Below are 23636 nucleotides of genomic sequence, written 5' to 3'. Positions count from 1 at the left end.
ATGATTCATTACTGAAATTACGATAAGGATTTCTTTAGCTTTATGCTAGCTTTATACTAAGTTCAAGGTCCAACTAACTTGTGTTCTGTTTATTTTTAATTATACTACAAAGCACGTGCTTGCTATTGTTACTATAAATACAGTTAAAAAATATAACTATCAAGCGATATTCTATTACAATTCATATTTTTCAAAATCGTGAAAAAATTATGAATACAAGCGTAAGTTCACATCCTAAATGAGTGATCGATTTGTAAAAGTGCGACGAAATTTTTGTTTTTTAAGAACTTTAAACTCTCAGTTGATTGGCATGTGAATGCTTGGCTGATTTTGATCCAGTGATCTTGACAACTGAGTGCTTAAACTGTTGTTGTGGCTGGTGGCGAGCAAATGTAACATTTTGATTATTATAGGTATACTATATAGAAGAGAGTGATTAATATTAAAAATATTTATATATATATATAATTTTACAGTTATTATGATAATTATTTTTCTATATAATAAAAAAAAAGATTGTTTTTGCAAGCAACGCCAGTTGTTATTTTTAGAAATTTTATATGAAATGTAAACAAATTAAGATTTTTTAAGATGATTAGGATGTATATTATAGAACCTATATAAATTTCTTAGAAAACCCACTTTATACCTATATTCTACCCATGGTGCACAATTAGAGTGCTCAAACATAAGCGTTTTAAGGGTCTAATGCTTTTAGCATTAGACATGTGATAGACTTATAATAAACTCTCGACATTATCAATTAAATTCTCATAAATCTGAAAGGTTCAACCTATGAAATGCTAATGACAATTTAGAAATAAAAAACTACAAGATTGAAAAGTTGTTTAGATTATTATTTTATTTTTTTTTTTATAATCAAATTGATTATTTTGCTGTTTTGTTTTTAATTTGATTTCTATTTTTGCAAAATTTTTTTTTAAAAATACTTTTTTTTTTACTAAATTATCAATTTGTTATGAAACAAGCAGAGGCTATTTAATTTGCGTGGGTGTATTTTAAATTGTCTGTGCTATTTTCTAAAAAACAGGGGTTTCAAAAATTCCATAATAAATACATAAAAACACTGAAAAAGTGTAGAGCCAAAACATTCAGTATAAATCATGTGATAAAAATTTTTTTTCAAAAAGAAAAGTGGAAAAATATCCACCAAAATACACTTAATATTAATTTAGTAAAAAAACATATATATAATTTAAAAAATTAACAAAAAACACACACACAAACAGCATCTGTTGCAAAAACATCATTTGGTTTTTAATAAATTATAATTTAACATTTTGCGCAAAATTTTTAAATAAAAAAAATTAAAACTGACAAAGTGTTGAAAATTGCGAATTTTTCATAAGCACGATAAATAATAATTCCTTAATTGTTTTTCTTTATAACTGGAATATTGGCTATAATTAGCTTGTTATGTGAAATTGCTACATATTGCAAAAATACTTCTAACAGGGGCGGGCACGTGTTTTAAAAGTTTCTTAAGTCACGCCTTCATTTTAAGTTTATTTCGTTTTTTTTTTTTTTTTCTATAAAATCACACTTTGTTTTAAATTAATTTTAATTAATTGCTTTTTATTATAATATTTATTATTTTCAACGCAATTTTTTTTAAGTTACACTTTGTAATCATTTGCTACATGTCAAAAACTTTTCAAAATTTTATTCATCTCAATAGTAAAATTAATTATACGGAATGAAAAAATTCAATATTCCTCTTAGTAAATATGTATAATATTATAAATAAAATGATAATTTTGTAACCATTTGTAATATAAACAAGTAGGTATTCGCTGTTACAGTAAAAGCTAACTAAAGCGAATCGTAAACACTCCGTTATCTAATATATTTGATCTGCTATAAGTTAACTTCAGCTCTATTTATGTTCTAGTTCTGTTCTATTCCTGTTCTAGTTCTGTTCTAGTTCTGTTTCTAGTTCTGTTCTGGTTCTGTTCTAGTTCGTTCTAGTTCAGTTCTAGTTCAGTTCTAGTTCAGTTCTAGTTCAGTTCTAGTTCAGTTCTAGTTCAGTTCTAGTTCAGTTCTAGTTCAGTTCTAGTTCAGTTCTAGTTCAGTTCTAGTTCAGTTCTAGTTCAGTTCTAGTTCAGTTCTAGTTCATTTCTAGTTCAGTTCTAGTCAGTTCTAGTTCAGTCTAGTTCAGTTCTAGTTCAGTTCTAGTTCAGTTCTAGTCAGTTCTAGTTCAGTTCTAGTTCAGTTCTAGTCAGTTCTAGTTCAGTTCTAGTTCAGTTCTAGTTCAGTTCTAGTCAGTTCTAGTTCAGTTCTAGTTCAGTTCTAGTCAGTTAGTCAGTTCAGTCAGTTCTAGTTCTAGTTCAGTTCTAGTTCTAGTTCAAGTTCAGTCAGTTCAGTTCTAGTTCAGTTCTAGTTCAGTTCTAGTTCAGTTCTAGTTCAGTTCAGTTCTAGTTCAGTTCTAGTTCAGTTCTAGTCAGTTCTAGTTCAGTTCTAGTTCAGTTCTAGTTCAGTTCTAGTCAGTTCTACTTCAGTTCTAGTTCAGTTCTAGTTCAGTTCTAGTTCAGTTCTAGTTCAGTTCTAGTTCAGTTCTAGTTCAGTTCTAGTTCAGTTCTAGTTCAGTTCCTAGTTCTGTTCTAGTTTAGTTCTAGTCCTGTTCTAGTTCTGTTCTAGTTCTAGTTCTGTTCTAAGTCTGTTCTAGTTCTTTTCATTTCTATTCTAGTTCTCTTCTAGTTCTGTTTTAGTTCTTTTCTATTTCTTTTCTAGTTCTCTTCTAGTAATGTCTAGTTCTGTTTTAGTTCTGTTCTAGTTCTGTTCTGTTCTAGTTCTGTTCTAGTCAGTTCTAGTTCAGTTCTAGTTCAGTTTCTAGTTCAGTTCTAGTTCAGTTCTAGTTCAGTTCCAGTTCAGTTCTAGTTCAGTTCTAGTTCAGTTCTAATTCAGTTCTAGTTCAGTTCTAGTTCAGTTCTAGTTCAGTTCTAGTTCAGTTCTAGTTCAGTTCTAGTTCAGTCTAGTTCAGTTCTAGTTCAGTTCTAGTTCAGTTCTAGTTCAGTTCTAGTTCAGTTCTAGTTCAGTTCTAGTTCAGTTCTAGTTCAGTTCTAGTCAGTTCTAGTTCAGTTCTAGTTCAGTTCTTTCAGTTCTAGTTCAGTTCAGTTCAGTTCTAGTTCAGTTCTAGTTCAGTTCTAGTTCAGTTCTAGTTCAGTTCTAGTTCAGTTCTAGTTCAGTTCAGTTTCAGTTTCTAGTTCAGTTCTAGTTCAGTTCTAGTTCAGTTCTAGTTCAGTTCTAGTTCAGTTCTAGTTCAGTCTAGTTCAGTTCTAGTTCAGTTCTAGTTCAGTTCTAGTTCGTTCTAGTTCAGTTCTAGTTCAGTTCTAGTTCAGTTCTAGTTCAGTTCTAGTTCAGTTCTAGTTCAGTTCTAGTTCAGTTCTAGTTCAGTTCTAGTTCAGTTCTAGTTCAGTTCTAGTTCTCAGTTTCAGTTCTAGTTCAGTTCTAGTTCAGTTCTAGTTCAGTTCTAGTTCAGTTCTAGTTCAGTTCTAGTTTCAGTTCTAGTTCAGTTCTAGTTCAGTTCTAGTTCAGTTCTAGTTCAGTTCTGTTCAGTTCTAGTTCAGTTCTAGTTTCAGTTCTAGTTCAGTTCTAGTTCGTTCTAGTTCTGTTCTAGTTAGTTCTAGTTCAGTTCTAGTTCAGTTCTAGTTCAGTTCTAGTTCAGTTCTAGTTCAGTTCTAGTTCATTTCTAGTTCAGTTCTAGTTCAGTTCTAGTTCATTTCTAGTTCAGTTCTAGTTCATTCTAGTTCAGTTCTAGTTCAGTTCTAGTTCAGTTCTAGTTCAGTTCTAGTTCAGTTCTAGTTCAGTTCTAGTTCAGTTCTAGTTCTTTCTAGTTCTTCTAGTTCGTTCTAGTTCAGTTCTAGTTCAGTTCTAGTTCAGTTCTAGTTCATTTCTAGTTCAGTTTCTAGTTCAGTTCTAGTTCAGTTCTAGTTCAGTTCTAGTTCAGTTCTAGTTCAGTTCTAGTTCAGTTCTAGTTCAGTTCTAGTTCAGTTCTAGTTTCTAGTTCAGTTCTAGTTCAGTTCTAGTTCAGTTCTAGTTCAGTTCTAGTTCAGTTCTAGTTCAGTTCTAGTTCAGTTTCTAGTTCAGTTCTAGTTCAGTTTAGTTCAGTTCTAGTTCAGTTCTAGTTCAGTTCTAGTTCAGTTCTAGTTCAGTTCTAGTTTAGTTCTAGTTCAGTTCTAGTTCAGTTCTAGTTCAGTTCTAGTTTAGTTCTAGTTCAGTTCTAGTTCAGTTCTAGTTCAGTTCTAGTTCAGTTCTAGTTCTAGTTCAGTTCTAGTTCTAGTTCAGTTCAGTTCTAGTTCTAGTTCAGTTCTAGTTCAGTTCTAGTTCAGTCTAGTTCAGTTCTAGTTCAGTTCTAGTTCAGTTCTAGTTCAGTTCTAGTTCAGTTCTAGTTCAGTTCTAGTTCAGTTCTAGTTCAGTTCTAGTTCAGTTCTAGTTCAGTTCTAGTTCAGTTCTAGTTCAGTTCTAGTTCAGTTCTAGTTCAGTTCTAGTTCAGTTCTAGTTCAGTTCTAGTTCAGTTCTAGTTCAGTTCTAGTTCAGTTCTAGTTCAGTTCTAGTTCAGTTCTAGTTCAGTTCTAGTTCAGTTCTAGTTCAGTTCTAGTTCAGTTCTAGTTCAGTTCTAGTTCAGTTCTAGTTCAGTTCTAGTTCAGTTCTAGTTCAGTTCTAGTTCAGTTCTAGTTCAGTTCTAGTTCAGTTCTAGTTCAGTTCTAGTTCAGTTCTAGTTCAGTTCTAGTTCAGTTCTAGTTCAGTTCTAGTTGAGTTCTAGTTGTTCTAGTGAGTTCTAGTTCAGTTCTAGTTCAGTTCTAGTTCAGTTCAGTTGTTCTAGTTCAGTTCTAGTTCAGTTCTAGTTCAGTTCTAGTTCAGTTCTAGTTCAGTTCTAGTTCAGTTCTAGTTCAGTTCTAGTTCAGTTCTAGTTCAGTTCTAGTTCAGTTCTAGTTCAGTTCTAGTTCAGTTCTAGTTCAGTTCTAGTTCAGTTCTAGTTCAGTTCTAGTTCAGTTCTAGTTCAGTTCTAGTTCAGTTCTAGTTCAGTTCTAGTTCAGTTCTAGTTCAGTTCTAGTTCAGTTCTAGTTCAGTTCTAGTTCAGTTCTAGTTCAGTTCTAGTTCAGTTCTAGTTCAGTTCTAGTTCAGTTCTAGTTTATTCTAGTTCAGTTCTAGTTCAGTTCTAGTTCAGTTCTAGTTTTATTATCTATAATACACTAAAACTGGTCCGCGAATATAGAACGTCATTGGATGAGATCTTTGAAATTTGTTTTTAAATTCCTTCATAAATATATTGTCAGCTCTTTCGATTTTCGTCAGACTATATATAATAAATATTTTTATTTTTTAATTGTTTCTTTAAGTACATTTATCACACATGATTTGGATATATCACACCCCTTTTTTGCATATGGGAGTGTCTAGATATAAAAAATATGTAGACATCAGTTGATTTCTTTCAAATGTTTTTTCACATATATTATTTATAATTTGAAATCTTTCACTAATAGTTTTCACTAGATAAAGATATTATTTTTGCACTATTTACCTAATAGGAATTATGTAATTTTCACAAGATTTAACTTTTTTTTTAAATTTTATAAAAAAGTTTTTATGTTAAAACTTTAATAAAACTTTAGTTTTGTGTATATTAAATATTATTTTCATAAAAAACACTTTCATTTAAAAAATGTGAAATTTTGTAATTTTCTTTAAAGTATTAAGAATATTTTTAATGCGACAAAATTTAAAAATATAATAAAAACAAATTACAAACTTGTTTATACCGGTGTCTAAATGTGCACTGATTTGTTTTGATTTTGGCATATACAATGATAATAATATTGAAAATGAAATAAAATAAAAAAGTGTTGTATTTTCAAGATTCAAAACACAGACTGACTAAGTACCTATATGCCAGATGATTATGATGGTGAATGCGGGTAAGGCGGACGATAAGAAATGGCAGGCAGAAAACCATGTCGAAATTAACATTTAGCGAAAAAAGTGCATTTTATTTAGTACCAATTTAATCGCACTAGAGGTAGAAAATAAAACATACATGCACACAAACAGCTTTAAAGTATCGAGATGCTGCCTGCAATTAGGTAGCTAGATAGATAGAAAGAAAAATGCATCTGTGCATTCGTACTTTTATGTAGAGGTGTGAGTAAGTAGCAGATACTTGACGCCATAAAACTGCGGTTATTTTTTTGTTCACAAAAAAACGTATTGTTTTTCTTTAAGAGTGAAACCCTCCTGCCAGTTGTTCTATGGTCTACCGAATCTAGATGTTTACAACAAAAATCACAAATATTTAAATATTTTTCTTAGGAGTTTATTGTTATATATCTGCTCTGTATTTAATAGATACGGGAATAATAATAAAAACTCTCTAATTAATAAGATTTCGAAAAAAGCGAAAATAATAAAAATATTTTAATAAAATTAAAAACAATTTAATTTTCAACGAAATGTTTATACCCTACACTCCTATAGTCCAGCATAGTAGAGACCAATAACTAGGCTATAGATAATACAAACTATACCACTAGACTATAGACTAGACTATAGACTAGACTATAGACTCGACTATACACTAGACTATAGACTAGACTATAGACTAGACTATAGACTAGACTATAGACTAGACTATAGACTAGACTATAGACTAGACTATAGACTAGACTATAGACTAGACTATAGACTAGACTATAGACTAGACTATAGACTAGACTATAGACTAGACTATAGACAGACTATAGACTAGACTATAGACTAGACTATAGACTAGACTATAGACTAGACTATAGACTAGACTATAGACTAGACTATAGACTAGACTATAGACTAGACTATAGACTAGACTATAGACTAGACTATAGACTAGACTATAGACTAGACTATAGACTAGACTATAGACTAGACTATAGACTAGACTATAGACTAGACTATAGACTAGACTATAGACTAGACTATAGACTAGACTATAGACTAGACTATAGACTAGACTATAGACTAGATATAGACTAGACTATAGACTAGACTATAGACTAGACTATAGACTAGACTATAGACTAGACTATAGACTAGACTATAGACTAGACTATAGACTAGACTATAGACTAGACTATAGACTAGACTATAGACTAGACTATAGACTAGACTATAGACTAGACATAGACAGACTATAGACTAGACTATAGACTAGACTATAGACTAACTATAGACTAGACTAGACTATAGACTAGACTATAGACTAGACTATAGACTAGACTATAGACTAGACTATAGACTAGACTATAGACTAGACTATAGACTAGACTATAGACTAGATGACCAGCGGTTCCCACCGATTTTTACTTCGCGGACCCCTTGAAGAACTTATTTAATTTCGCGGACCCCCATACATATTTGATATCTTATTGTTCTAAATAATTGTCCATCCGAAAATTGACCTAGTTCATTAATTATAGGTCTAATAAATGTAGAGATTGTCATATCTATAAATATTCCCGTACTTTGCGAATATATAATATTTCAGATAGGTTTTCAATTGCATGTTTTGAGATAGAATGACTTCTTTGTTGATATGTTAACATGATGTTTAATTTTATGATCGTGAGATCTTTCATGTTCATTTTTCTTCAAGGTAGCGAAAAGGTTTCTTTATCAAATATTGTCACATGTGCTTAAGGAGTCACGTTTCAAAAATTTGTTGCGATTGCAAAGGGTGAACTGAGTAAGTGAGCTAAGTTTTCGGGAAAATAATATAAGAAGTTGGACTTCTTCTATGTTGTTGCGGAATGCGTTATCCGCATAATATATGATTTGAACTCTTTGTTAAAGTACTATGAATTTGGAACTTAAATTTGAATTTTAAAATACCAACGAATTATTTTACTTCATGGTTTTTTGGCTACATATTTACGCGAAACGCTATGGATTTTCTGATGTTAATTTAATAATATGTATTGGTCAACAAAATCAAGTTAAAATCTGTGTATCACGTCGGATTGGAATATTTATAAAGATATACATAAAGAGTCACCTCTGTTTTGGAAATATATAATTTTAGTCCTTTCAAACAAGAACACTTTTGCTTACAATTTGATAAACTTAAATCTGTAATAAGCTTGTCTTTGAATTAAACTTCATACTCCGGTACCAGTATCCCTAATTTAATTGTAAGGCAGAGTATTATTTGTCTGAAATAAAAACCATTATTTCAGTACATATACAGAAATAAAAATTACAAATCACGCAATACTTTATTTTATAAAAGTTATACAATAATTTGTAGGGCCTAGCTTCTTCCTGATAAACAACCGAAAAAATAAATTCAAAAAGTCACCAAAAAATTTGGGATTATTGCACAAAATTGGAGATATGTACATACATACATATAAAAGCAGAATATTGTTTATTCATGGTTTTTTTTCGTTCGTCTTCGCGGACCCCCTAGGATTTTTACTACGGACCACTAGGGGTCCGCGGACCCCCATTTGGGAACCGTTGGACTAGACTATAGACTAGACTATAGACTAGACTATAGACTAGACTATAGACTAGACTATAGACTAGACTATAGACTAGACTATAGACTAGACTATAGACTAGACTATAGACTAGACTAGACTATAGACTAGGATAGACTATAGACTAGACTAGGACTAGGACTAGACTATAGACTAAGACTTAGGACTTAGACTGTAGACTAGACTATAGACTAGAATATAGACTAGACTATAGACTAGGACTATAGACTAGACTATAGACTAGACTATAGACCAGACCATAGACTAGACTATAGACTAGACTATAGACTAGACTATAGACTAGAGTATAGACCAGACTAGACTCGGACTATAGACCAGACTATAGACTAGACTATAGACCAGACTATAGACTAGGACTATAGACTAGACTATAGACCAGACCATAGACTAGGACTATAGACTAGACTATAGACTAGACTATAGACTAGACTATAGACTAGGACTATAGACTAGACTATAGACTAGACTATAGACCAGACCATAGACTACGACTATAGACTAGACTATAGACTAGACTATAGACTAGACTATAGACCAGACTATAGACCAGACTATAGACTAGACTATAGACTAGTCTATAGTCTAGTCTATAGTCTAGTCTATAGTCTAGTCTGATAGTCTAGTCTATAGTCTAGTCTATAGTCTTGTCTATAGTCTAGTCTATAGTCTAGTCTATAGGTTAGTCTATAGGTTAGTCTATTGGTTAGTCTATAGGTTAGTTTATAGTCTAGTCTATAGTCTAGTCTAGTCTATAGTCTAGTCTAGTTCAGTTCTAGTTCAGTTCTAGTTCAGTTCTAGTTCTAGTTCTAGTTCAGTTCTAGTTCAGTTCTAGTTCTAGTTCAGTTCTAGTTCAGTTCTAGTTCAGTTCTAGTTCAGTTCTAGTTCAGTTCTAGTTCAGTTCTAGTTCAGTTCTAGTTCAGTTCTAGTTCAGTTCTAGTTCAGTTCTAGTTCAGTTCTAGTTCAGTTCTAGTTCAGTTCTAGTTCAGTTCTAGTTCAGTTCTAGTTCAGTTCTAGTTCAGTTCTAGTGCAGTAGGGTATTATATAGCCATGCACAACCAACACTCTTACTTATTCAGTTATATTTTATATTCTTTTTAACAATTTACTAAAATTAAAAAACCACAAAGATTTTTTTATTATTATTGCTGTTGTCGTTTTTTTTATTGACAAATGATAAGAGACCAATTGAACTTATCACACGTTTAGATGATTTATTTATATTTAATGGACCTCAGTTAGTCATTCATTTATTTGCTGCTTAAATTAATTTTATTTTCTTTTACCCAAAAAATAAAATACCAGCAAATTTTCGGTTCATTGCTAGAGAAAATTAAATATTTTTAAATTAAACATTGTATAGTTAATCAACTACAACAGCTGTCAATGTGACATTTGACATTTTGAGTATAAAATTAGGAATAATTTATAGAAAATTTTATAAATATTTTAAAATGTCAAAAGAACTAACGCAAAGGTAAGTTGCTTAAATAAGTGATGAAGAGGTAAGGAACATAAAACGCCCATTTCAAAATGGATGGATTTGCCTCTCCATTCTGTTTAGTATCTATAAGGAATATCATTGTGGTACAATTTAAACTTAATTATGTACATATACATATAACTGCTAAAATATTTTTGAAAACCTTTTAAAGAAATCACCCTGTTGTGTTTAGACTACGATTTGAACACCTTATCTTTGAACACCTTATCTTAAGTTCCACCAGTAACGAACATAGACCCAACACAATCTTCGGTGATAACATATTTTTTAATGTACATATAATCTCTGTGTTTTATATATACATGCATATAACTGTTCTAAATTTAATAAAATCTGCAAATGATTAGTAATAAAAGAATGTTATCGGTTAAACATAAAATCTTATCTGGTTTTAGAGTTTATTGTTAAACGATCGCAAATATATTTTCTATTGTAAGAATATCTATTCGAAAGTAAAAACTTTACACAATGTTGTTTAATTCATAGGATAAAGACTAAACAATAGACAAGACTATAGTTTAAACAATATACTATACTATAATCCAGAACATAGTCAAGCATATAGGCTACTTCGACTATATTCAAGAAGATAATAATGACAATAGGCAATAGTTCTGACTATAGACTAAACTAAAGACTAGAATATAGTTCAGTCTATAGGCCAGACAATATATTATACTTTAGACTGAGTATAGACTAGACTATAGACTAGACTATAGACTAGACTATAGACTAGATATAGACTAGACTATAGACTAGACTATAGACTAGACTATAGACTAGACTATAGACTAGACTATAGACTAGACTATAGACTAGACTATAGACTAGACTATAGACTAGACTATAGACTAGACTATAGACTAGACTATAGACTAGACTATAGACTAGACTATAGACTAGACTATAGACTAGACTATAGACTAGACTATAGACTAGACTATAGACTAGACTATAGACTAGACTATAGACTAGACTATAGACTAGACTATAGACTAGACTATAGACTAGACTATAGACTAGACTATAGACTAGACTATAGACTAGACTATAGACGACTATAGACTAGACTATAGACTAGACTATAGACTAGACTATAGACTAGACTATAGACTAGACTATAGACTAGACTATAGACTAGACTATAGACTAGACTATAGACTAGACTATAGACTAGACTATAGACTAGACTATAGACTAGACTATAGACTAGACTATAGACTAGACTATAGACTAGACTATAGACTAGACTATAGACTAGACTATAGACTAGACTATAGACTAGACTATAGACTAGACTATAGACTAGACTATAGACTAGACTATAGACTAGACTATAGACTAGACTATAGACTAGACTATAGACTAGACTATAGACTAGACTATAGACTAGACTATAGACTAGACTATAGACTAGACTATAGACTAGACTATAGACTAGACTATAGACAAAACTATAGACTAGACTATAGACTAGACTATAGACTAGACTATAGACTAGACTATAGACTAGACTATAGACTAGACTATAGACTAGACTATAGACTAGACTGTAGACTAGACTATAGATTAGACTATAGACTAGACTATAGACTAGACTATAGACTAGACTATAGACTAGACTATAGACTAGACTATAGACTAGACTATAGACTAGACTATAGACTAGACTATAGACTAGACTATAGACTAGACTATAGACTAGACTATAGACTAGACTATAGACTAGACTATAGACTAGACTATAGACTAGACTATAGACTAGACTATAGACTAGACTATAGACTAGACTATAGACTAGACTATAGACTAGACTATAGACTAGACTATAGACTAGACTATAGACTAGACTATAGACTAGACTATAGACTAGACTATAGACTAGACTATAGACTAGACTATAGACTAGACTATAGACTAGACTATAGACTAGACTATAGACTAGACTATAGACTAGACTATAGACTAGATTATAGACTAGACTATAGACTAGACTATAGACTAGACTATAGACTAGACTATAGACTAGACTATAGACTAGACTATAGACTAGACTATAGACTAGACTATAGACTAGATTATAGACTAGACTATAGACTAGACTATAGACTACACTATAGACTAGACTATAGATTATACTATAGACTAGACTATAGACTAGACTATAGACTAGACTATAGACTAGACTATAGACTAGACTATAGACTAGATTATAGACTAGTCTATAGACTAGACTATAGACTAGACTATAGACTAGACTATAGACTAGACTATAGACTAGACCATAGACTAGACTATAGACTAGACTATAGACTAGACTATAGACTAGACTATAGACTAGACTATAGACTAGACTATAGACTAGACTATAGACTAGACTATAGACTAGACTATAGACTAGACTATAGACTAGACTATGGACTAGACTAGACTATAGATTATACTATAGACTACACTATTTACTAGACTATGGATTATACTATAGACTAGACTATAGACTAGACTATAGACTAGACTATAGACTAGACTATAGACTATAGACTAGACTATAGACTAGACTATAGACTAGACTATAGACTAGACTATAGACTAGACTATAGACTAGACTATAGACTAGACTATAGACTAGACTATAGACTAGACTATAGACTAGACTATAGACTAGACTATAGACTAGACTATAGACTAGACTATAGACTAGACTATAGACTAGACTATAGACTAGACTATAGACTAGACTATAGACTAGACTATAGACTAGATTATAGACTAGATTATAGACTAGACTATAGACTAGACTATAGACCAGACTTTAGACTAAACTATAGACTAGACTATAGACTAGACTATAGACTAGACTATAGACTAGATTATAGACTAGACTATAGACTAGACTATAGACTACACTATAGACCAGACTATAGATTATACTATAGACTAGACTATAGACTAGACTATAGACTAGACTATAGACTAGACTATAGACTAGACTATAGACTAGATTATAGACTAGTCTATAGACTAGACTATAGACTAGACTATAGACTAGACTATAGACTAGACTATAGACTAGACCATAGACTAGACTATAGACTAGACTATAGACTAGACTATAGACTAGACTATAGACTAGATAGACTAGACCATAGACTAGACTATAGACTAGACTATAGACTAGACTATAGACTAGACTATAGACTAGACTATAGACTATAGACTAGACTATGGACTAGACTAGACTATAGATTATACTATAGACTACACTATTTACTAGACTATGGATTATACTATAGACTAGACTATAGACTAGACTATAGACTAGACTATAGACTAGACTATAGACTAGACTATAGACTAGACTATAGACTAGACTATAGACTAGACTATAGACTAGACTATAGACTAGACTATAGACTAGACTAGACTAGACTATAGACTAGACTATAGACTAGACTATAGACTAGACTATAGACTAGACTATAGACTAGACTATAGACTAGACTATAGATAGACTATAGACTAGACTATAGACTAGACTATAGACTAGACTATAGACTAGACTATAGACTAGACTATAGACTAGACTATAGACTAGACTATAGACTAGACTATAGACTAGACTATAGACTAGACTATAGACTAGACTATAGACTAGACTATAGACTAGACTATAGACTAGACTATAGACTAGACTATAGACTAGACTATAGACTAGACTATAGACTAGACTATAGACTAGACTATAGACTAGACTATAGACTAGACTATAGACTAGACTATAGACTAGACTATAGACTAGACTATAGACTAGACTATAGACTAGACTATAGACTAGACTATAGACTAGACTATAGACTAGACTATAGACTATAGACTAGACTATAGACTAGACTATAGACTAGACTATAGATTAGACTATAGACTAGACTATAGACTAGACTATAGACTAGACTATAGACTAGACTATAGACTAGACTATAGACTAGACTATAGACTAGACTATAGACTAGACTATAGACTAGACTATAGACTAGACTATAGACTAGACTATAGACTAGACTATAGACTAGACTATAGACTAGACTATAGACTAGACTATAGACTAGACTATAGACTAGACTATAGACTAGACTATAGACTAGACTATAGACTAGACTATAGACTAGACTATAGACTAGACTATAGACTAGACTATAGACTAGACTATAGACTAGACTATAGACTAGACTATAGACTAGACTATAGACTAGACTATAGACTAGACTATAGACTAGACTATAGACTAGACTATAGACTAGACTATAGACTAGACTATAGACTAGACTATAGACTAGACTATAGACTAGACTATAGACTAGACTATAGACTAGACTATAGACTAGACTATAGACTAGACTATAGACTAGACTATAGACTAGACTATAGACTAGACTATAGACTAGACTATAGACTAGACTATAGACTAGACTAGACTATAGACTAGACTATAGACTAGACTATAGACTAGACTATAGACTAGACTATAGACTAGACTATAGACTAGACTATAGACTAGACTATAGACTAGACTATAGACTAGACTATAGACTAGACTATAGACTAGACTATAGACTAGACTATAGACTAGACTATAGACTAGACTATAGACTAGACTATAGACTAGACTATAGACTAGACTATAGACTAGACTATAGACTAGACTATAGACTAGACTATAGACTAGACTATAGACTAGACTATAGACTAGACTAGACTAGACTATAGACTAGACTATAGACTAGACTATAGACTAGACTATAGACTAGACTATAGACTAGACTATAGACTAGACTATAGACTAGACTATAGACTAGACTATAGACTAGACTATAGACTAGACTATAGACTAGACTATAGACTAGACTATAGACTAGACTATAGACTAGACTATAGACTAGACTATAGACTAGACTATAGACTAGACTATAGACTAGACTATAGACTAGACTATAGACTAGACTATAGACTAGACTATAGACTAGACTATAGACTAGACTATAGACTAGACTATAGACTAGACTATAGACTAGACTATAGACTAGACTATAGACTAGACTATAGACTAGACTATAGACTAGACTATAGACTAGACTATAGACTAGACTATAGACTAGACTATAGACTAGACTATAGACTAGACTATAGACTAGACTATAGACCAGACTATAGACTAGACTATAGACTAGACTATAGACTAGACTATAGACTAGACTATAGACCAGACTATAGACTAGACTATAGACTAGAGTAGACTATAAACAACCGGAAATAGAAGAAAAAGAAAACATATGGAAATAAAACTTTAGTAAAAAAAGTATTTAAACTCAAAATAACAAATTAATTATTAGAAAAATGTACCTGAAAAATGCCTTTTAAATAATTTATATTTTTACACACTTAACAAAAAAAAACAATTTATGCCCAAATAGTATTATTAAAAATTTCTTTTGCAATCAATAAATTGCCAAAGATTTCTGAAAAGCAAAATATCACATGAGCATGTTTTCTCCTCACAATCAATAAATTAAGAACAAAAAAAGTTTAAGTATTTTTTTCGGTATATAAAGGAATAAATAACAAAAAAACAATGTTGTATTTTTGGTCCAATCTGCGTTTTTTGTTTTTGTCTGTAAATACGTAAACTTTGCAGACTATAGACTAGACTATAGACTAGACTATAGACTAGACTATAGACTAGACTATAGACTAGACTATAGACTAGACTATAGACTAGACTATAGACTAGACTATAGACTAGACTATAGACTAGACTATAGACTAGACTATAGACTAGACTATAGACTAGACTATAGACTAGACTATAGACTAGACTATAGACTAGACTATAGACTAGACTATAGACTAGACTATAGACTAGACTATAGACTAGACTATAGACTAGACTATAGACTAGACTATAGACTAGACTATAGACAAAACTATAGACTAGACTATAGACTAGACTATAGACTAGACTATAGACTAGACTATAGACTAGACTATAGACTAGACTATAGACTAGACTGTAGACTAGACTATAGATTAGACTATAGACTAGACTATAGACTAGACTATAGACTAGACTATAGACTAGACTATAGACTAGACTATAGACTAGACTATAGACTAGACTATAGACTAGACTATAGACTAGACTATAGACTAGACTATAGACTAGACTATAGACTAGACTATAGACTAGACTATAGACTAGACTATAGACTAGACTATAGACTAGACTATAGACTAGACTATAGACTAGACTATAGACTAGACTATAGACTAGACTATAGACTAGACTATAGACTAGACTATAGACTAGACTATAGACTAGACTATAGACTAGACTATAGACTAGACTATAGACTAGACTATAGACTAGACTATAGACTAGACTATAGACTAGACTATAGACTAGACTATAGACTAGATTATAGACTAGACTATAGACTAGACTATAGACTAGACTATAGACTAGACTATAGACTAGACTATAGACTAGACTATAGACTAGACTATAGACTAGACTATAGACTAGATTATAGACTAGACTATAGACTAGACTATAGACTACACTATAGACTAGACTATAGATTATACTATAGACTAGACTATAGACTAGACTATAGACTAGACTATAGACTAGACTATAGACTAGACTATAGACTAGATTATAGACTAGTCTATAGACTAGACTATAGACTAGACTATAGACTAGACTATAGACTAGACTATAGACTAGACCATAGACTAGACTATAGACTAGACTATAGACTAGACTATAGACTAGACTATAGACTAGACTATAGACTAGACTATAGACTAGACTATAGACTAGACTATAGACTAGACTATAGACTAGACTATAGACTAGACTATGGACTAGACTAGACTATAGATTATACTATAGACTACACTATTTACTAGACTATGGATTATACTATAGACTAGACTATAGACTAGACTATAGACTAGACTATAGACTAGACTATAGACTAGACTATAGACTAGACTATAGACTAGACTATAGACTAGACTATAGACTAGACTATAGACTAGACTATAGACTAGACTATAGACTAGACTATAGACTAGACTATAGACTAGACTATAGACTAGACTATAGACTAGACTATAGACTAGACTATAGACTAGACTATAGACTAGACTATAGACTAGACTATAGACTAGACTATAGACTAGACTATAGACTAGATTATAGACTAGATTATAGACTAGACTAGACTATAGACCAGACTTTAGACTAAACTATAGACTAGACTATAGACTAGACTATAGACTAGACTATAGACTACACTATAGACCAGACTATAGATTATACTATAGACTAGACTATAGACTAGACTATAGACTAGACTATAGACTAGACTATAGACTAGACTATAGACTAGATTATAGACTAGTCTATAGACTAGACTATAGACTAGATTATAGACTAGTCTATAGACTAGACTATAGACTAGACTATAGACTAGACTATAGACTAGACTATAGACTAGACCATAGACTAGACTATAGACTAGACTATAGACTAGACTATAGACTAGACTATAGACTAGACTATAGACTAGACCATAGACTAGACTATAGACTAGACTATAGACTAGACTATAGACTAGACTATAGACTAGACTATAGACTATAGACTAGACTATGGACTAGACTAGACTATAGATTATACTATAGACTACACTATTTACTAGACTATGGATTATACTATAGACTAGACTATAGACTAGACTATAGACTAGACTATAGACTAGACTATAGACTAGACTATAGACTAGACTATAGACTAGACTATAGACTAGACTATAGACTAGACTATAGACTAGACTATAGACTAGACTATAGACTAGACTATAGACTAGACTATAGACTAGACTATAGACTAGACTATAGACTAGACTATAGACTAGACTATAGACTAGACTATAGACTAGACTATAGACTAGACTATAGACTAGACTATAGACTAGACTATAGACTAGACTATAGACTAGACTATAGACTAGACTATAGACTAGACTATAGACTAGACTATAGACTAGACTATAGACTAGACTATAGAGACTAGACTATATAGACTAGACTAGACTAGACTATAGACTAGACTATAGACTAGACTATAGACTAGACTATAGACTAGACTATAGACTAGACTATAGACTAGACTATAGACTAGACTATAGACTAGACTATAGACTAGACTATAGACTAGACTATAGACTAGACTATAGACTAGACTATAGACTAGACTATAGACTAGACTATAGACTAGACTATAGACTATAGACTAGACTATAGACTAGACTATAGACTAGACTATAGATAGACTATAGACTAGACTATAGACTAGACTATAGACTAGACTATAGACTAGACTATAGACTAGACTATAGACTAGACTATAGACTAGACTATAGACTAGACTATAGACTAGACTATAGACTAGACTATAGACTAGACTATAGACTAGACTATAGACTAGACTATAGACTAGACTATAGACTAGACTATAGACTAGACTATAGACTAGACTATAGACTAGACTATAGACTAGACTATAGACTAGACTATAGACTAGACTATAGACTAGACTATAGACTAGACTATAGACTAGACTATAGACTAGACTATAGACTAGACTATAGAGACTAGACTATAGACTAGACTATAGACTAGACTATAGACTAGACTATAGACTAGACTATAGACTAGACTATAGACTAGACTATAGACTAGACTATAGACTAGACTATAGACTAGACTATAGACTAGACTATAGACTAGACTATAGACTAGACTATAGACTAGACTATAGACTAGACTATAGACTAGACTATAGACTAGACTATAGACGACTATAGACTAGACTATAGACTAGACTATAGACTAGACTATAGACTAGACTATAGACTAGACTATAGACTAGACTATAGACTAGACTATAGACTAGACTATAGACTAGACTATAGACTAGACTATAGACTAGACTATAGACTAGACTATAGACTAGACTATAGACTAGACTAGACTAGACTATAGACTAGACTATAGACTAGACTATAGACTAGACTATAGACTAGACTATAGACTAGACTATAGACTAGACTATAGACTAGACTATAGACTAGACTATAGACTAGACTATAGACTAGACTATAGACTAGACTATAGACTAGACTATAGACTAGACTATAGACTAGACTATAGACTAGACTATAGACTAGACTATAGACTAGACTATAGACTAGACTATAGACTAGACTAGACTAGACTATAGACTAGACTATAGACTAGACTATAGACTAGACTATAGACTAGACTATAGACTAGACTATAGACTAGACTATAGACTAGACTATAGACTAGACTATAGACTAGACTATAGACTAGACTATAGACTAGACTATAGACTAGACTATAGACTAGACTATAGACTAGACTATAGACTAGACTATAGACTAGACTATAGACTAGACTATAGACTAGACTAGACTATAGACTAGACTATAGACTAGACTATAGACTAGACTATAGACTAGACTATAGCTAGACTATAGACTAGACTATAGACTAGACTATAGACTAGGACTATAGACTAGACTATAGACTAGACTATAGACTAGACTATAGACTAGACTATAGACTAGACTATAGACTAGACTATAGACTAGACTATAGACTAGACTATAGACTAGACTATAGACTAGACTATAGACTAGACTATAGACTAGACTATAGACTAGACTATAGACTAGACTAGATAGACTATGACTATAGACTAGACTATAGACTAGACTATAGACTAGACTATAGACTAGACTATAGACTAGACTATAGACTAGACTATAGACTAGACTATAGACTAGACTATAGACTAGACTATAGACTAGACTATAGACTAGACTATAGACTAGACTATAGACTAGACTAGAGTAGACTATAAACAACCGGAAATAGAAGAAAAAGAAAACATATGGAAATAAAACTTTAGTAAAAAAAGTATTTAAACTCAAAATAACAAATAAAATTATTAAAAAGATGTACCTGATAAATACTTATTTAAATAATTTATATTTTTACACACACAAAAAAAGCAATTTATGCCCAAATAGTATTATTAAAAATTTCTTTTGCAATCAATAAATTGCCAAAGATTTCTGAAAAGCAAAATATCACATGAGCATGTTTTCTCCTCACAATCAATAAATTAAGAACAAAAAAAGTTTAAGTATTTTTTTTCGGTATATAAAGGAATAAATAATAAAAAACAATGTTGTATTTTTGGTCCAATCTGCGTTTTTTGTTTTTGTCTGTAAATACGTAAACTTTGCAGATTATTTTTGGTAATTTTCCTTTTTTTTTGTTATTTTATTTTGTTACTTTCTTTCTGAAATTGTTGTGATATATATTTTTTTTTTAATTTTGTTTTTATTATTGTTGTAGTGGTTCTTGTGATTTTGTTTATTTTGACTTTAGTCGGTAAGAAGAGGCAGAAGAAGCAGAAAAATAATAAGAAGCAGCAGTAGCAATAGAAATTGTTCTTGTCTGCATGACATTTATTTTGGCATCCAATGTCATACAAATATAAATCGTACACAGACACGCGCTCATTTTATTAGCTCCATATTCACCCCCACAAAAACAACAGAAAAATTAAGAAAATAATAGCAGCAGCAACAACAATAATAGAGGCGACACCAATAACAACTTGAAAATGAATTGATGATGAAAGAAAGCTACAAAAAAGCAATAAATATTTAGGTCTATACACCGCGAGGAAATTCGGTAATAGAAATGAACTTTGGAATGGAAACTTACAGCTAGATAGTGCACAGCACTATAGTGTAGATTATTTTGTAGTTTATTGTAGTCTAGTCTATAGTATAGTCTATAGTCTAGTCTATAGTATAGTCTATAGTCTAGTCTATAGTCTAGTCTATAGTCTAGTCTATAGTCTAGTCTATAGTCTAGTCTGTAGTATAGTCTACAGTCTAGTCTATAGTCTAGTCTGTAGTCTAGTCTATAGTCTAGTCTGTAGTATAGTCTATAGTCTAGTCTGTAGTATAGTCTACAGTCTAGTCTATAGTCTAGTCTGTAGTCTAGACTATAGTCTTGTATAGTATAGTCTATAGTCTAGTCTATAGTCTAGTCTATGTCTAGTCTATAGTCTAGTCTATGGTCTAGTCTAGTCTAGTCTTTTATAGTCTATAGTCTAGTATAGTCTAGTCTATAGTCTAGTCTATAGTCTAGTCTATAGTCTAGTCTATAGTCTAGTCTATAGTCTAGTCTATAGTCTAGTCTATAGTAATCTATAGTCTAGTCTATAGTCTAGTCTATAGTCTAGTCTATAGTCTAGTCTATAGTCTAGTCTAGTCTATAGTCTAGTCTAGTCTATGTCTAGTCTATAGTCTAGTCTATAGTCTAGTCTATAGTCTAGTCTATAGTCTAGTCTATAGTCTAGTCTATAGTCTAGTCTATAGTCTAGTCTATAGTCTAGTCTATAGTCTAGTCTATAGTCTAGTCTAGTCTATAGTCTAGTCTATAGTCTAGTCTATAGTCTAGTCTATAGTCTAGTCTATAGTCTAGTCTATAGTCTAGTCTATAGTCTAGTCTATAGTCTAGTCTATAGTCTAGTCTATAGTCTAGTCTATAGTCTAGTCTATAGTCTAGTCTATAGTCTAGTCTATAGTCTAGTCTATAGTCTAGTCTATAGTCTAGTATAGTCTAGTCTATAGTCTAGTCTATAGTCTAGTCTATAGTCTAGTCTATAGTCTAGTCTATAGTCTAGTCTATAGTCTAGTCTATAGTCTAGTCTATAGTCTAGTCTATAGTCTAGTCTATAGTCTAGTCTATAGTCTAGTCTAGAGTCTAGACTTAGACTATGTATAGTCTAGTCTATAGTCTAGACTTTAGACTAGTGTATAGTCTAGTCTATAGTCTAGTCTATAGTCTAGTCTATAGTCTAGTCTATAGTCTAGTCTATAGTCTAGTCTATAGTCTAGTCTATAGTCTAGTCTATAGTCTAGTCTATATTCTAGTCTATAGTCTAGTCTATAGTCTAGTCTATAGTCTAGTCTATAGTCTAGTCTATAGTCTAGACTTTAGACTAGTGTATAGTCTAGTCTATAGTCTAGTCTATAGTCTAGACTTTAGACTAGTGAATAGTCTAGTGAATAGTCTAGTCTATAGTCTAGTCTATAGTCTAGTCTATAGTCTAGTCTATAGTCTAGTCTATAGTCTAGTCTATAGTCTAGTCTATAGTCTGGTCTATAGCCTAGTCTATAGTCTAGTCTATAGTCTATTCTATAGTGTAGTCTATAGTCTAGTCTATAGTCTAGTGTATAGTCGAGTCTATAGTCTAGTCTATAGTCTAGTCTATAGTCTAGTCTATATTCTAGTCTATAGTCTAGCCTATGGTCTAGTCCATGCATATAGTCTTAACACTACCTTAATGAAATTCTGTAGACTCTAGGTAGCCACATAGCCAATACTAATGTCATTAAGTTCTAAAATGTATAAGAAATTTTCCATGCGAAATAAAACGACGTAATACTATTTTACGCACCTTTTTCGTCATTGGTTGTTGTATTTGTATTTGTAATCTATATTATATTAACCTATATAATCTGCTATATATATTATACATGTCCTTTAAAACAACTCCTTCCAAAATTGTAAACAAAGTAGGAAAAAAACTAGAACTTAACTGTTGTTTACTTTCATTTAAAACGCATTTAACTCGTTCCATAATTTAAAACATTTTGATGAACAAAACGACACCGGGTCGATCAATATCTTTAATATTTTATGAAATTTATTTTCATTTATAAGAATTGTGGTCACTTTATGTTAAACATATGAATTGTCAAAAAAAAAAAATAATAAGAAATGTTAATAATTTTTTTATTATTAGTTATTTATTCAAACGTTAATTGAGTATTATTTGAATTTGTTATTGAGAACAAGAGAAAAAATACTTGAATATATTTATGTCATGACATAATATTTATTCATGTCTTCCATTGTATTTAATGTTTGTTTGCATTGAAATTTTTGTTCTCGGTTTTTTTTTTTACAGAACAATGGTCTTGGTGATTTAAAATTAACTTTAATATACAATTTAAACTGCGTCAGTAGATGTTTATTATTGTTTTTGTTTCGAGATGTTTTCTCTCTTTCTATCAGCAACTAAAATGATTTGTGGGTTATTATTAACCTTTTAGGGGGAGTTGGGAGCACTTTACCATAAGTTTGAATTCGTATAATATGTTCGATCTCTCAAGATACACATGCTAGAGATGGGGGCAAATACAGGTCAGATGGATATTGTTAAGAACACCACTACTAACTCTCCATGAGCTAAAGATATTAAGACCGGATTTCAAACTTGGAGACAGGGTCTCGTGGGCACTACAGCCCCAATATTAAGAGAATCTAGTTTAAAAAGTGCACATTCATTACCATATCCTTCCTTGCCAAGTTAGCTCTAAAATCCTGCGTTCATATTGGAT

General features: G+C 31.5%; 1 protein-coding gene across 3 annotated transcripts in view; it reads right to left on the bottom strand.

Annotated features, from left to right (window-relative positions):
* Window positions 1-23636, bottom strand: part of LOC119613275 (glycogen-binding subunit 76A) — a 48194-nt gene that overhangs the window by 14601 nt on the left and 9957 nt on the right. Inside the window, exon 1 of one of the 3 annotated variants that reach the window (XM_037969278.1) lies at window positions 5546-5797. The exons of the other annotated variants lie outside the window; for them this stretch is intronic. The gene's annotated coding sequence lies outside the window, so the exon portion shown is untranslated. Of the gene's footprint in view, window positions 1-5545; window positions 5798-23636 lie in introns of those variants that run through there. 3 annotated transcript variants of the gene reach the window in all.

Source organism: Lucilia sericata, unplaced genomic scaffold, assembly GCF_015586225.1.
Source record: "Lucilia sericata isolate MDLA Ls3-8-SP2 unplaced genomic scaffold, ASM1558622v1 Contig002041F_arrow, whole genome shotgun sequence".
In the NCBI taxonomy this organism is placed as follows: domain Eukaryota; kingdom Metazoa; phylum Arthropoda; class Insecta; order Diptera; family Calliphoridae; genus Lucilia; species Lucilia sericata.
Note: the sequence above shows the minus strand (reverse complement) of the source record. Positions and strands in the feature narration are given on the sequence as shown.